Raw genomic sequence first — 13,945 nt, 5'->3', positions numbered from 1 at the left:
GAACACTTGCGTGTTTGTTTACGTAAGACGCGCACTGCAGCATAAACATTCTGACTGTTTAGTTATATAGGATAAGCTTTCAGTTTTACGTCATATCTTTGTTTTTTTTTATTTGTTGTTTTTTTTACTGATGAGACTGGACAACAGCAGTAACACAAATTCTAACAAAAACAATACGTATCTTGAAGATCGGTATTTTATTTTTAAAGTACACAACTTTACCTAATAAAATCACAAATTATAATTTCTATAAATAATAATTTTACCTTATAAAATCATGAATTATAACTTCCTTAAATAATCATTTTACCTTATAAAATCATGAATTATAACTTCTATAAATAATAACTTTACCTTATAAATTAATGAATTATAACTTCTGTAAATAATAGCTTTATAAAACCATGAATTATAACTTCTATAAATCATAACTAAGTATCATTCTGAGCTACTCAACATCCGTTCACTATCAACGCAATCAGAAATAACTTGTCACTCAATACATAACAAACAATAAATTTCAGCAAGAGATTATTCAGCTGAAATTAATTACCACAAGTCCACTCGTTCGTAAAGAAATTAGCGAGCAATGATGACACAGTAAGTCACGAAATTGTAATCTAGATTATCGGCAAATACGAAACATGTGAAGAAAAATAATAAGTATGGCAATATACTCTACAAAATCACAGCCCTTAATGGGCAGCGAATAACTTTAATTAAAGGGGTATATAATTACTGCACGTATCTTCCGAACGTGGTAGGATGTTACGTGCATTCTGCCGCAACAGAACGGAGACTGCAAAAAAAAAAATATATATATATATATATATACAGTATATATATATATATTACCTAGAATCCGGAACCAATGTTCGACAGTACTTATTTAAATCGGAATAGCAATGATCGTCGTTGTTTTACGCAAATGCGCTCCAATTACACAGCGTTCACCGGCCATTTCCCGTGAAAATTGCATTTAAACGACCTCCGAAGGCTGACCGCTAATGAAATCTTTTCGCGAACTGCTAATCAAATATATAATTTTTTTTTTTTTGGGGGGGGGAGAGGTCCGATCTCCTGGCATATTGGATCCGCATCGGATTTCTTTACGAATAACCATGAGCGCATGGGCAAATCTGTTGGGACGTGAATACGAGGACACCATACTATTAGGTACCCTGAATAAGAGGACATCATAATATTGTGTAACCTAACAGTTATTGTTGTAACAGAAGCAGACAAATTTAAATTTCGCATCGTGTAAAAAATATTTCCGGATGGAAGACAATGAAATAACAACCAACCTCAGTAAGTTATCAATAATAAAGTCATTAATTTTTGAAACCCAATACTTGAATTATAAATCCTTCACTGAAGTCTGCCACTACTTTGCACTTCTATATGAAAGTCTCTTCCGCATATCAAAGATTGTACCGTGGAAATTTATCGGTCAACGTTAGCAAAAATAGCAATTCAAACTAGTAAGTTAACATATGATACCTTAAGCTCCTTCAGCAATAAGCATTACTTTGCAATTTAAACCTTGAAAGTAAATGGTATATCTTCCTCTAAGAAAATCATGACGTGTTGAGCACAGCTTGCAAGAAAAAGATGGGAGCATTTACAGTATGCATGTATGTATGTATGTATGTATGTATGTATGTATGTATGCATGTATGTGTATATGCAGGTAAATCAGCTTATTTAGATGTCAAAGAGAGCAAGATATTGTCACAAGATTTACTTCTCTAACCAAACAGCAGCATTTCATTTCTGATAAAATCTTTCATTTAAATAAAATGAAGGAGGGTTACTGATAATAGACATTATCAGTACGATTTCTAATAATGAATATAACCGATGCATTACATGCGAGTAAATGTTATCACTTTCTTCTAAGTGAGCTGCTTGTGAAACGAACGTTTGCTTTGCCTGACAATCCCATTTCCTACAGATGAGCGGAAAGGATAAAGAAATTTTCCAGTGGGGAAAAAAGACTTGACCGAGGACAAAGGATTCCTCAAGCAAAAGAGGGGTGACGGGGAACCCTCTGGAAAGGACTGCCTGCAGCTTGCGCAGGACTTGCCGTGTACATTGCATTTGCTTGCAATGGGAAATCTGATATAGCAATCAGGAGTGCAGAACAGTGTCTCTCAGTCTGGAGAGATTTCTCGGGTGTTTGTAGAGAGAAAAATGCGGGGCGTCCGCAGACGTGGCATCCCATTAGCTAATTCCAACGGCGATGGAGAGAGTTGACTTTACTAACACGGCTGGGGGAGAGAGAGAGAGAGAGAGAGAGAGAGAGAGAGAGAGAGAGAGAGAGAGAGAGAGAGAGAGAGAGAGAGAGAGAGTTAACTCTCGTAATCTCCTGCCACTCGGGAGTGAATAAAAACAACCTTTTACGACCCAATTCTGAGACAAGGGGAGAGAGAGAGAGAGAGAGAGAGAGAGAGAGAGAGAGAGAGAGAGAGAGAGAGAGAGAGAGAGAGAGCCTCCGTGAGACAGATGTAGCTCAAAGCCCTTGCCGCTATTACGGCACACACGACTTAAGCTCAGCTTAAAGCTTGATTGCATTTCTTGTAAGGGATATATCCTCCTGCAATTAGGGTGGTCCGGATTCGTTTCAGCAGGCAGGCTCATCGAAAGCCTGTAGAAGTGGGGCGTCCCAAGATCCTGCCTGGGGTCCTTAGCTAAGGACAGACAGACAGAGAAAGGCTTAGACGCCGTGATGGAGGTGGGGGGTACAGTAGTAGCTTCCACATGTTATCCTTGCTCAGCTCTCTAAGGACAAATTAGCTAAAGGGTCTTAAGACTACGTTATAGGAATGGCTACGCTAATACCTCACAGCATCATCTGGTATCCTCTGCGAAGCCCCTCTATACACTGAAGAGTGGGGGCGTCCGTTAGGTGCGAAGTGAGTTCCCTACCCACGAAAGTAAAAGTCGTATTGCCAGAATAGTGAAAATGGAAACATTTTACGTTTTATCGCAAAACGCAAGAACTAGGCTGCTTACTATCAAATATTTACGTAACACCATAGTGCAGTCCTTGATGTGTATGTGTGTATGTATGTAAGTACGTAGGCTGTGTATGTATATATACATCAATCTGCTGTACTGCCAGACAGAAACAAACAATATCTATTAATTAATATAAAGCTACCTCGGACTGGGATTCAGCCATTTTGCAAAACTTTTAAGCTAAATAACAAAACACAGGCAATTTAATAGATGGTTCCAAGATTTCTCTTGACACGTAATTTGCACGGTGGAACAAAGTTGCGGTTAAATCGTTAAAAAAAAAAAAACTTCAATAGAAATATTTGACATGGTTATTAATTTACATCACTGCTTAGCTCTGAAACGTTAATATGAAAGTTCACTAATTGTTTTATCCAGCCTAGCACATTTAATATATTAACCACAAATTACTCATTTAGATTTAGTGAACTACTGTTCTTGAACGTACCACAACAATATCAATTAGAACGTTGAACAAAGTCTTGTAGAATATGTAATTAACATGACAATGTGTCAAAAATCATGCAACACAATGAATCAATTTCAGAATTAAAATTTCACATGAAAATGCGATGTTGCTTTCACGCTATTTCATAATTGTAAAATACCACATAAAAGACGAAGAAATACAAATAGAACGTAAAAGATTTTTTTCCTTTACTTCTGTTGAGAAAATTATGCAAGATGGCAAATGCAGTATTTGATGCAAATATTCTGACCCTGCTAATAATACTTTCAAAGAAATATTCCGTTTCCTGAAACAAGAAAATAAATCGTAAGATTTTTTTCAAGATTTAAAGGTCAGTCTTCTTCTTTGGATTAAGTTGCAAAATACCATAAAAGACCACTTGTTAATATTTTTCAATCAGAAGCATTGCAAATACGAATAAAGACTCATTTTTCATTTTTCTTTTCATGGAAATCGACACAGAAACATATTCCATATAAAAGAACCATATCCATTTCTCATGCTAGAGAAATTTACAAAATACAAATATGTTCCTCCTTCTCCGTCGGCGGAAACTAAAAAGTATTACACCACAAAGTACTAAAATAACACCGATTTCATTTCCTTCCAAAGAAGAAAAACGCCAAAAAAAAAAAAAGACAAATGACGATTTCTTAAGTTTTCCCTGTTAGTAATCTGGGAAACACTGCAACAAAAAATATCGCATGAAAGACTGAGTGCAGTGTCTTCCACAATAAAATGCATAATTTAAGGCAAAAGATCTAATGGTAATTCTGCTCAACAAAATGAAAAGTAATTCCAAATTTAATCTATATGCCACACTCAGGAGGAAAATACTGATAATTTGATTATCTTCTCATATGATAAAACTACACAACACTACTGCCGTATCAAGTAAAAAAAGCCCTTCTCAATTTTCTCCTATAAAGATAAACACAAAATACCAATGACCAACTGCCGAATTTTCCACTCAAGGTAAAACTGAAAGCCCGCACAGCCCGCAGTGGGCACCGTCTTTCTGGAAATAAGGACCTGGTCCTCCAAACACTCACCCATTACATAAACAGGTAGTAACTACCTCGTGAAAGCGAGTCTCGATCCCATTATTCCCCTAAATCACGCAGATCAAGCCTAGTGCGTTAATCCATTTATCCCACTAAGTGAGTGGGACGGGATGAGGATGACTTGACTGAAAGAATCCCCAGGGAGTCCCGGCGGGACAAGGGGAGAAGAGACCGGAGGGAGGATGATAATAATAATAATAATAATAATAATAATAATAATAATAATAATAATAATAATAATAATAATATCTAATGGTTATGATGATGGACATAACAGTCTCGAACAGAGATAAGTGAAATAAATAATAGCAATTATACAGATAAATGAAGAGATAAGTAAAATAAATAATAGCAATTATACAGATAAATGAAGAGATGAGTAAAATAAATAATAGCAATTATACAGATAAAAGAAGCATGGGATGGCATAATAATACGTCAGAAAGAAAATGCGAAGATAATGCACGTGGAAAATGGATAACAGATGTGTGGAAAAGGGACAATCACACTCTCTCTCTCTCTCTCTCTCTCTCTCTCTCTCTCTCTCTCTCTCTCTCACACACACACACACACACACACAAACACACGGGGGAATGTAAAACGTAAATGATGATGAATTAGGCATGGAAGGAATAATAATGGAAGGAATACTGAAAAATGATGATAATCCAGAGGTCACATCCACGAAATAAATGCAATTTTAATACAGACTAATAACACATGTCCTGAAATTTATTACAAAAATATGGATGAGAGAGATGATAATAATAATGTGCCATTCGAAAATAAAAGGAAAAAAAAGAAAGCTGCAATAAAGAGGGATAGGAGAATGGAAGGGAAAATACAGGAAAACAAAGGGACAGGAAAGATCTAGTACGAGTAACGAAGATCGATACGGCTGTAGGCCTGAGAGAGAGAGAGAGAGAGAGAGAGAGAGAGAGAGAGAGAGAGAGAGAGAGAGAGATCACCAAAATAGGAATAGGCCAGCCAAGTGAAACGGAACAGCGAAAATGCCGAACTCGAAAGCCGGAGGAAAAAGAAGCAAACGGGAGGAGGACATGGTCGAGAAACTTGTTAACCTTCGGGATGACCCGCTCTCTTATTACGGGACTCAGGTGGATGGAAAGACTAATCCTACAGGCACACACACACACAAATACACACATACATACACTCTCTCTCTCTCACACACACACACAAACGTACACACCTCGATTCGAAAAGGTTTCGGAAAGGCCACGTGTAAACAGACACACACACACACACACACACACACACACACACACACACACACACACACACAGCTGACGAACCTTATCCCTCTCAAACATTCTTCTGGGCTTTCTCAGTAACATCTGGCTTATAAACCGTACCCAGGGTCGTCAAGCCAAGATTGTCATTATAGACGCGAACTTCGGTAAAGGTATTCGTAAGCGAATTCTCGGAAATCACTTGTACACAGCGTAAACTGCTATATTATTTTAGTTTTTTTTTTTTAATAAATAGTTTCATCCAGCAACAACGGTTATTCCTCTGATTTCACCAAAGAACTCGATAACTTATTCGTAATGTTTAGTATAACAGTCCTACTTGCTGTCTTTCATGGTCAGTTCCAACAAAGACTCATAAAATCAATACTGCACGGTTCTTTAGTTGGAAACTTCTAGCAAGTGCAAAGTAATGCCAGCTAAAAATGACATAGTATCAAATGAAAACCAAAAAGGATAATTATGTTTACAGTCCTAAGCTCTTGACATTACTGTGACAGGCTAGAGTTATGGTTAGCAGAGCCTATAGCAGCAAAAATTACATATTATATGTGTGTGTGTATATATATATATATATATATATATATATATATATATATATACATTTTTATATATATGTATATATATATATATATATATATATATATATATATATATATATACATTTTATATATATATATATATATATATATATATATATATACATAGAAGTACATTTTTTACTGTGACTGGTTAGAGCTGTGGTCAGCATAGCCTATAGTATCAAAATTTATTATATATTACTGTATATATATATATATATCAAAATATATATATATATATATATATATATATATATATATATATATATATATATATATTTTAATACATAATAATATATAGGAAGACAAACATACAGACAAACATACAGACAGACTATTCTGTCATTCGCTAAATTTAAATTTAAAGCAGTTTCTCCAGGCCCCTGATACTGTGTCTCTCTCATCTTTTCCCGCACAGGTTGTCGAAGCGGCAGTTGTCGCAGAAACAAGCACCGAAGCTGGAAGTCGTTCACCTCCCACGAATCACCTCAGTAGTCGCCAGTAACGAGCACCGTACGATCGAAAGACAGTCGTTAAGAAGATCACAACAATCTGGCTCGCAGATACGGGGATACAGCAATTACATAACCGCCATTTCTTAATTTATGCCGAAAGATTGTTCGATGGATTTCTGGATTGTTACAAAAACGATTCGTCAAATGTCTTCTTAGGAATTACATTTATTTTTTTATGTTGACTGACAAGGACCATTGTGCAAACGGTCGAAAGCTCCATTTTTTCATTTTTTTTCCTGTATTTTGAAAAATACAGTCACTCAATATACATTATATTTATATTTTTACTTACCATTTCCGGTCTCAGTAAAATAATGCATGTATATATATACATATATAATATATTATATATATATATATATATATATATATATATATATATATATATATATATATATATATATACAATGCAATTTTAGGAAGAGCTTACAAGGCTTAGGCTATACCCCTTCCCCACAGTTAATTTAAGAAGCATGACGTATATACCGAAAAGAACCAATGTTCGGACAGCCAGCGAAGATTCAGTGGCTAAGTGATAGGCCTAGACTTTTCCGGCGGTTCATAATTCAAGGTTGGAATTGCTACTCTAGAAGCAAAGTAATAAAATATTTTATGCTTCATAAATGGCAACCGTAACGTTCTATCTTATTTGCAAATATATACCTCATCATTCTTAATGGCGTTCTCTGACTGTTGCCACTCAAATCTGTCGGTGAATGTTTGTATATTGCGACTGATTTCACGATAATGAATTCTTCTTCTTCTTCTTCTTCTTCTTCTTCTTCTTCTTCTTCTTCTTCTTCTTCTTCTTCTCTTCTTCTTCTTCTTCTTCTTCTTCTTCTTCTTCTTCTTCTTCTTCTTATTATTATTATTATTATTATTATTATTATTATTATTATTATTATCCTGAAGATGAACACTATTCATATGGAACAGTCCTACAAGGGCCAGTGCTTTGAAATTCATGCCTCCATAGAATATGCTGTTCATTTAACACTGCACAAGATAATAGTACATACAGAAAGAATAAACCAGTTATTAGGAACAAAAAAGATAAATTAAAAATTAATAAATAAATCGATAAAATGTTACTAAACTACTAAAAGCACACGGGGTATTGTTTTAGGGTAGTAATCCACTGCATCTTCGCCTGAACTTTTGAGGTTCTAATTTCGCAACATCCCCAGGGAGGCCGTTCCAACGTCCAACGGTGTGAGGAACAAGAAGCGGCCTCCGCTAAACTCTCCTCATCAGAGGCATTACAAATTAATAACGATGAACAAAACCTTAAAACGCGTATCAAAAATGTAATTTGCATATATTAACTAACGAAGCCTTGTCGATCATTCATCTGAAAAATAAAATATTAAACATTTCAACAATATGTGGTTAAAAATACATCTGAAAGAAATGACGCTGATGACTGGCACAAAGACAATAAGAAATAAATAAATGAATAGAAATAAATAAAAATAAGCTGAGAAGCATTTATACAAGATCCATCACGCTTTCAAACCAAATGTGCGAAGTAATAATTCAAAATATGTAATGAAAATGTGTTAGATAATATAAAAGCCGTGACGAAACGGAGCACTTTGCGAATGCTATCGTGTATTTACGGTATACAAATCTTCAGGGGAATGACAATAAATAAAAAAAGAACAAAGATTCGTTAAAACTTTCATAAATAATTATCTTTGTCATTCCTAAAAATATGTGAAATATCTGTTCAGATGTTTCAAGGATCAGTCGCCATCAAAAACGAACCAGTGACTAATTCCAAAACATCGACGGTATGTCGTGACTAAGACCAAATTTGTGGACCGGAAGTACAGTAGTTCATGTTTCAAATGTCTTTTGGATTTCATGGTGGCGTCTTAGCCAATATCAAATGAACAGAAAATACATCCACGAAGATCCGATCGATAAACACAAACACCGCGATACTAATAATTTAGAGGAAGCCATAGTGCCTATTTATTTATCTACTTCAGGGGTTTTCAACCTTTTTCTCCCCACGTACCATTTTGGGTATTTTTAATGTCAATAATGTACCCCCATCACTTTGTATAAAGTGGAAAACAAAACAAACGCAGAAACACATTCCATTGTGTATATTTGCAAGTACTGTACTGAAGGGAAGTAAGTACACAACTCTCCTGACATAACCAACAATATTGTAAATACAAAGAATTCCATAAAAATAAAGAAAATTGTTTATAATTATTTACCTGTGGCTAACGACCCGTGGGGAGAGCGTACCCCCTAACTGACCCTTGGCGTACCCCCTGGGGTACGCGTACCCCAGGTTGAAAACCCCTGATCTACTTATTTATTTGTGCATATATATATATATAATATATATATATATATATATATATATATATAGAAATATACATGTATATGTATGTATGTATATATATATATGTGTCACATACACCGTGACATTTTTTATATTCACAAACATTAAGCTACAAATGTCGTTTAACATCAAATTCATTCAACCTTGGAATAACATACACCGAGGGAGAATATATAAGTGATAAGAAATCCGTCACCCTGTGGATTCGAACCACCGAACAGGGGTGTGTGTGTGTGTGTGTGTGTTGTGTGTGTGTGTGTGTGTGTTTAGTCTCTAAGTGAAGATCCCAGAGGGTGTCAACTTTCGTTTTCAAGCAAGAGACGTAAGGCACTGTTTGGCAATCTCCCTTCTTGTTTTTTTAATCTAAAATATTAATGGCTGAGCCGAAGCTCTCGATAAAAGTGTTATTTTTATTCTACAACAATAAAAAAAAATAACAAACGGGAATTGTAGCCTTGTTCTTTCCAGTAAAATTGCAGTAACTTTTGATGATGATGCAGATGCAATCCTTGTAGCTCGTGCTTTATGCTTTTAAATAACCGACAAATATTTAGACCACCACCGAGGCCAGATGCCGTCTTAGCAAGGGGAAGGAAAAATAATAATGACGAATGATTCGATATCCTCTAGCTTTCGTTAACGCTAGTGTGGTTATTTACCTGCAGGAGCAACGACCACCAACTTTATTTCCGCTTTTTTTAGCTTTCTGAAAAGTAAACTATTGTGCCTGCTTTGTCTGTCCGTCCGCACTTTTTCTGCCCGCCCTGAGATCTTAAAAACTACTGAGGCTAGAGGGCTGCAAGTTGGTATGTTGATCATACACCCTCCAATCATCAAACATAAGAAATTGCAGCCCTCTAACCTCAGAAGTTTTTATTTCATTCAAGGTTAGCGTTACCATAATCATGAGTCTGGCAACGATATAGGACAGTCCAACACCGGGCCGCAAATACAGCATCATACCGAGACTACCGAAAGATAGATCTATTTCCGGGGGCCTTGATTATACGCTGTAGCTGCTGTACAGGATACTCGATTGCGACGAAGAAACTTCGGCGCATTTTTTACTTGTTTTTTTTATATTCCGAGCTGCGACCCTCTACAGCCGATAGACCTTCATGCTTAAAGAAATATATCATAAATGCTCAGTCTCCTTATGAGGTTGAACCCGGAACCTCTCGCTAGTGAGAATAGTGTGCTACTACTTTCACTACAATACAAAAAAAGGTGATCTCATTTCAACTAACTAAATTTCGAAAATTTCCTGTCAATCCTTTGCCCTAAAAATAAAATAATTTTATCACATTACGAACTAATATGATCATTTAGGGTATGGAATGTATCCGGCGCACTCTTCATATTTGTGAAATTACATATGGGACACAAATGTTTTTCATAAACCACCTATAAACATTAAGATGCACTTTATAATATGATAATCATTTCATAAATTAATGTAACTCAGAATGAAGAAAAAAACCTCACACAAAGTTGTTACTATCAATCTAACATGGACAAAAATACCCACCATGGAGAGAAAGAGAGAGAGAGAGAGAGAGAGAGAGAGAGAGAGAGAGAGAGAGAGAGAGAGAGCAGTACCAAACCTCTCATTACGCCTATGCTAAAATGTTATTAAAAACGATTCTGTTGCATGATACATGAACAAAGTTTCCACGATAGAGGCGCTTATGTGAAGGAAGGTGGATCGGAGGGGGTGGGGGTGGTGGGGGAGAAGAAGGAAGAGGAGCGGTCAGGGCGGACCACGTAAGACCTTAGTCATTTCCGGAATATAAGCTAGCGGCAGATAGAGAGAGATCGACCAAAAAACCACGGCACTATTCACCTTGTGCTGGAATTCTAAGCTTTCCCTTGGCTCACAAAGGAAATAAAAATAATAACAAAATATATATATATATATATATATATATATATATATATATATATATATATATATATATATATATATATATATATATATATATATATATATATATATATAAACTTATTTTATAATAATAATAATAAACTTATTTTATAATAATAATAATAATAATAATAATAATAATAATAATAATAGTAAATGCCAAAACCGAACGCATTCTAGCACAAAAGTTTATGCCTAAAGGAATTCCGGATTACAAATAAAAAAATTCTTTTCAGTTAAGGAAAAAACATATCTGGTTAACCGCATCATCGCTAAACAATGTCGCTGCAAAATATCACTCGCTGACCTTAACGTACACAAAGGAAACAATCCAATTATAAATAAATAACGGCTGCGAGCTGCCGTTACAATGAATCCGCATATCAACACACTTTTAAGGTTAGTGCAAGAAAGACGCACTTCCTTCATTGCTGAAAAGACTTCGTTTACTCGATACAAGGACTAGCTGGCAAGGATTGCCAAAAACATGATTATTATTTTTATCTCTCTCTCTCTCTCTTCTAGAAGACAAATCCCTTTGAAACAAAAATGTTTATGAAAACAAAGATATATTTATATATATACATATATATTGTATATATGCTGTATATGTAGCGGGAAACGAACCCGGGTGATTAGGGGACCCGGGTTCGTTTCCCGTTGCCGGACATCATAATATCTTCATATTTCTTGCACTTGGGTGTTAATGCTTTACAGTGACAGGCGTAACCAAAAAAAGCGCGAAGAATTCGAGAAGTTAAGAGGGCATTATGGCTATTACAATTACATATATACTTGGTAAAAAGTGACCAGTAGATTCTACATATAAATAAGATATATATATATATATATATATATATATATATATATATATATATATATATATATATATATATATATATATATATAACTATACCAGAAACATGAGTTTTACAAGCATCAGAAAATTTGAAATTAGACGAGGCATGAAGCTACTAATAAAAAAAAAGAGGCCAAAATAATTATAGTTACTCAAATAATCCAACGACTTTGAGCAGATATTTTTCAAATCCTCAGAATCGCGTGAACCAAGGCATGCATGATGTAATGCAATCAGTAGAGAGAGAAAAAGGGCTTTATTTTTACTCTTAGGCTCACTCAATTACGGGATTTAAGGCTTCCAGATTACCAAAATTCTGTAATTGTATTTATGACAGAGAGAGAGAGAGAGAGAGAGAGAGAGAGAGAGAGAGAGAGAGAGAGAGAGAGAGAGAGAGAGAGAGAGTTAAGAATCTTTATAAGGGAAAACACTTTTTTTTATAACGTAATTGTATTCATGTGAAAGAGCGTTATGAATCTCTACAAAGGGAAAACACTTTTTTTACTGTAATTGTATTCATATATGAGAGAGAGAGAGAGAGAGAGAGAGAGAGAGAGAGAGAGAGAGAGAGAGAGAGAGAGAGAGAGAGAGAGAGAGAGATATGAATCTCAAAGAGAAAATATTTTTTTACTATTTCTTTAATAGATACGGTGTTATAAGAGGAATGTTTTCATTAATAACAGAACAAAGTGATTGCAAACTGGTGATAGATTACGGAATTACTTTCCGATGCCATCAATGACCAAGCTTTTTTTTTTGCATCCATATCCATCCGTGGTTTGGCTTAAGAAATATAACAGACTTATTTACTGGCCTTTTTTAATAAAGAAATGTAAGAAACTTGTTTGCTAGTTTTTAATAAAAGAATATATGAAACATTTTCTAGTTTTGAATACAGAAATATATGAAACTTGTGTGTTAGTTTTTAATAAAAGAATATAGGAAACGTTTGCTAGTTTTTAACAAAGAAATATATTCAACTTGTTTGCTAGTTTTTAATAAAGGAATATATGAAACGTTTGATAATTTTTAACAAAGGAATATATAAAACGTCTGCTAGTTTTTAACAAAGAAATATATGAAACTTTTTTTTCTAGTTTTTAACATAAAAATACAAAGAGTGGTATTTAGGAACTCGCTCCTAGAGAGAGAGAGAGAGAGAGAGAGAGAGAGAGAGAGAGAGAGAGAGAGAGAGAGAGAGAGAGAGAGATTTCAAACTATCTGTTCGTCAGAGGTTAAAACGCTCTTCTGAATAGGCCTACCTGAAAATGTACAAAAAAAAAAATAAAGAACAAAAATCTGAGAATAGGACTGAAGCAGGGATCATATCTGTTGTATTTTGGACTCTATGAAGATGAAAGCTACCTGTAACACCATCTCAATGTATGTTAATGATTATCAAAAGGATGCGGGAAAAATAAAAATAATTAAAATTCAAAATTAAACACGAACGGCAATAATTACTAACAACGCTACTGTCACATAATATATTCTCTAGAATTTAGAAAAATAAAGTGAAAAACTTATGAATCCTTAGAAAAAAAGAGAAAAATATAACCTAACTATAATAACACCTCAATGTACGTATGTGAACATTAAAAGGACACAGCAAAAATTTTAAAAAAGGAACAAAAAGTGAACGGCAGGAATAACCAACAACAGTACTGCCAAATTATGTATTTTCTAACATTTCTAAACTTAAAAGTGAATTACTATAGAAACCTACAAAAAAAAAGGGGGGGGCCATGTTACTGAAGATTAAAGGACACCCGTAAAAATGAAAACCGAAAATTAACAATGAAAAATGAACGCAAATAATAACCATCAAAAGTACTGTCTCATAATATATTGTTTACAATTTAGAAAATTAAAGTGAAAT

The 13,945-nt window shown here is 34.7% G+C and overlaps 1 protein-coding gene across 3 annotated transcripts in view; it reads right to left on the bottom strand.

The window, feature by feature from the left end:
• LOC136835067 (teneurin-m-like) overlaps positions 1-13,945 on the bottom strand; it is a 555,645-nt gene that overhangs the window by 513,490 nt on the left and 28,210 nt on the right. The gene's annotated exons all lie outside the window — the stretch shown is intronic.

This window comes from Macrobrachium rosenbergii, chromosome 4 (assembly GCF_040412425.1).
Source record: "Macrobrachium rosenbergii isolate ZJJX-2024 chromosome 4, ASM4041242v1, whole genome shotgun sequence".
NCBI classification, from domain to species: domain Eukaryota; kingdom Metazoa; phylum Arthropoda; class Malacostraca; order Decapoda; family Palaemonidae; genus Macrobrachium; species Macrobrachium rosenbergii.
Note: the sequence above shows the minus strand (reverse complement) of the source record. Positions and strands in the feature narration are given on the sequence as shown.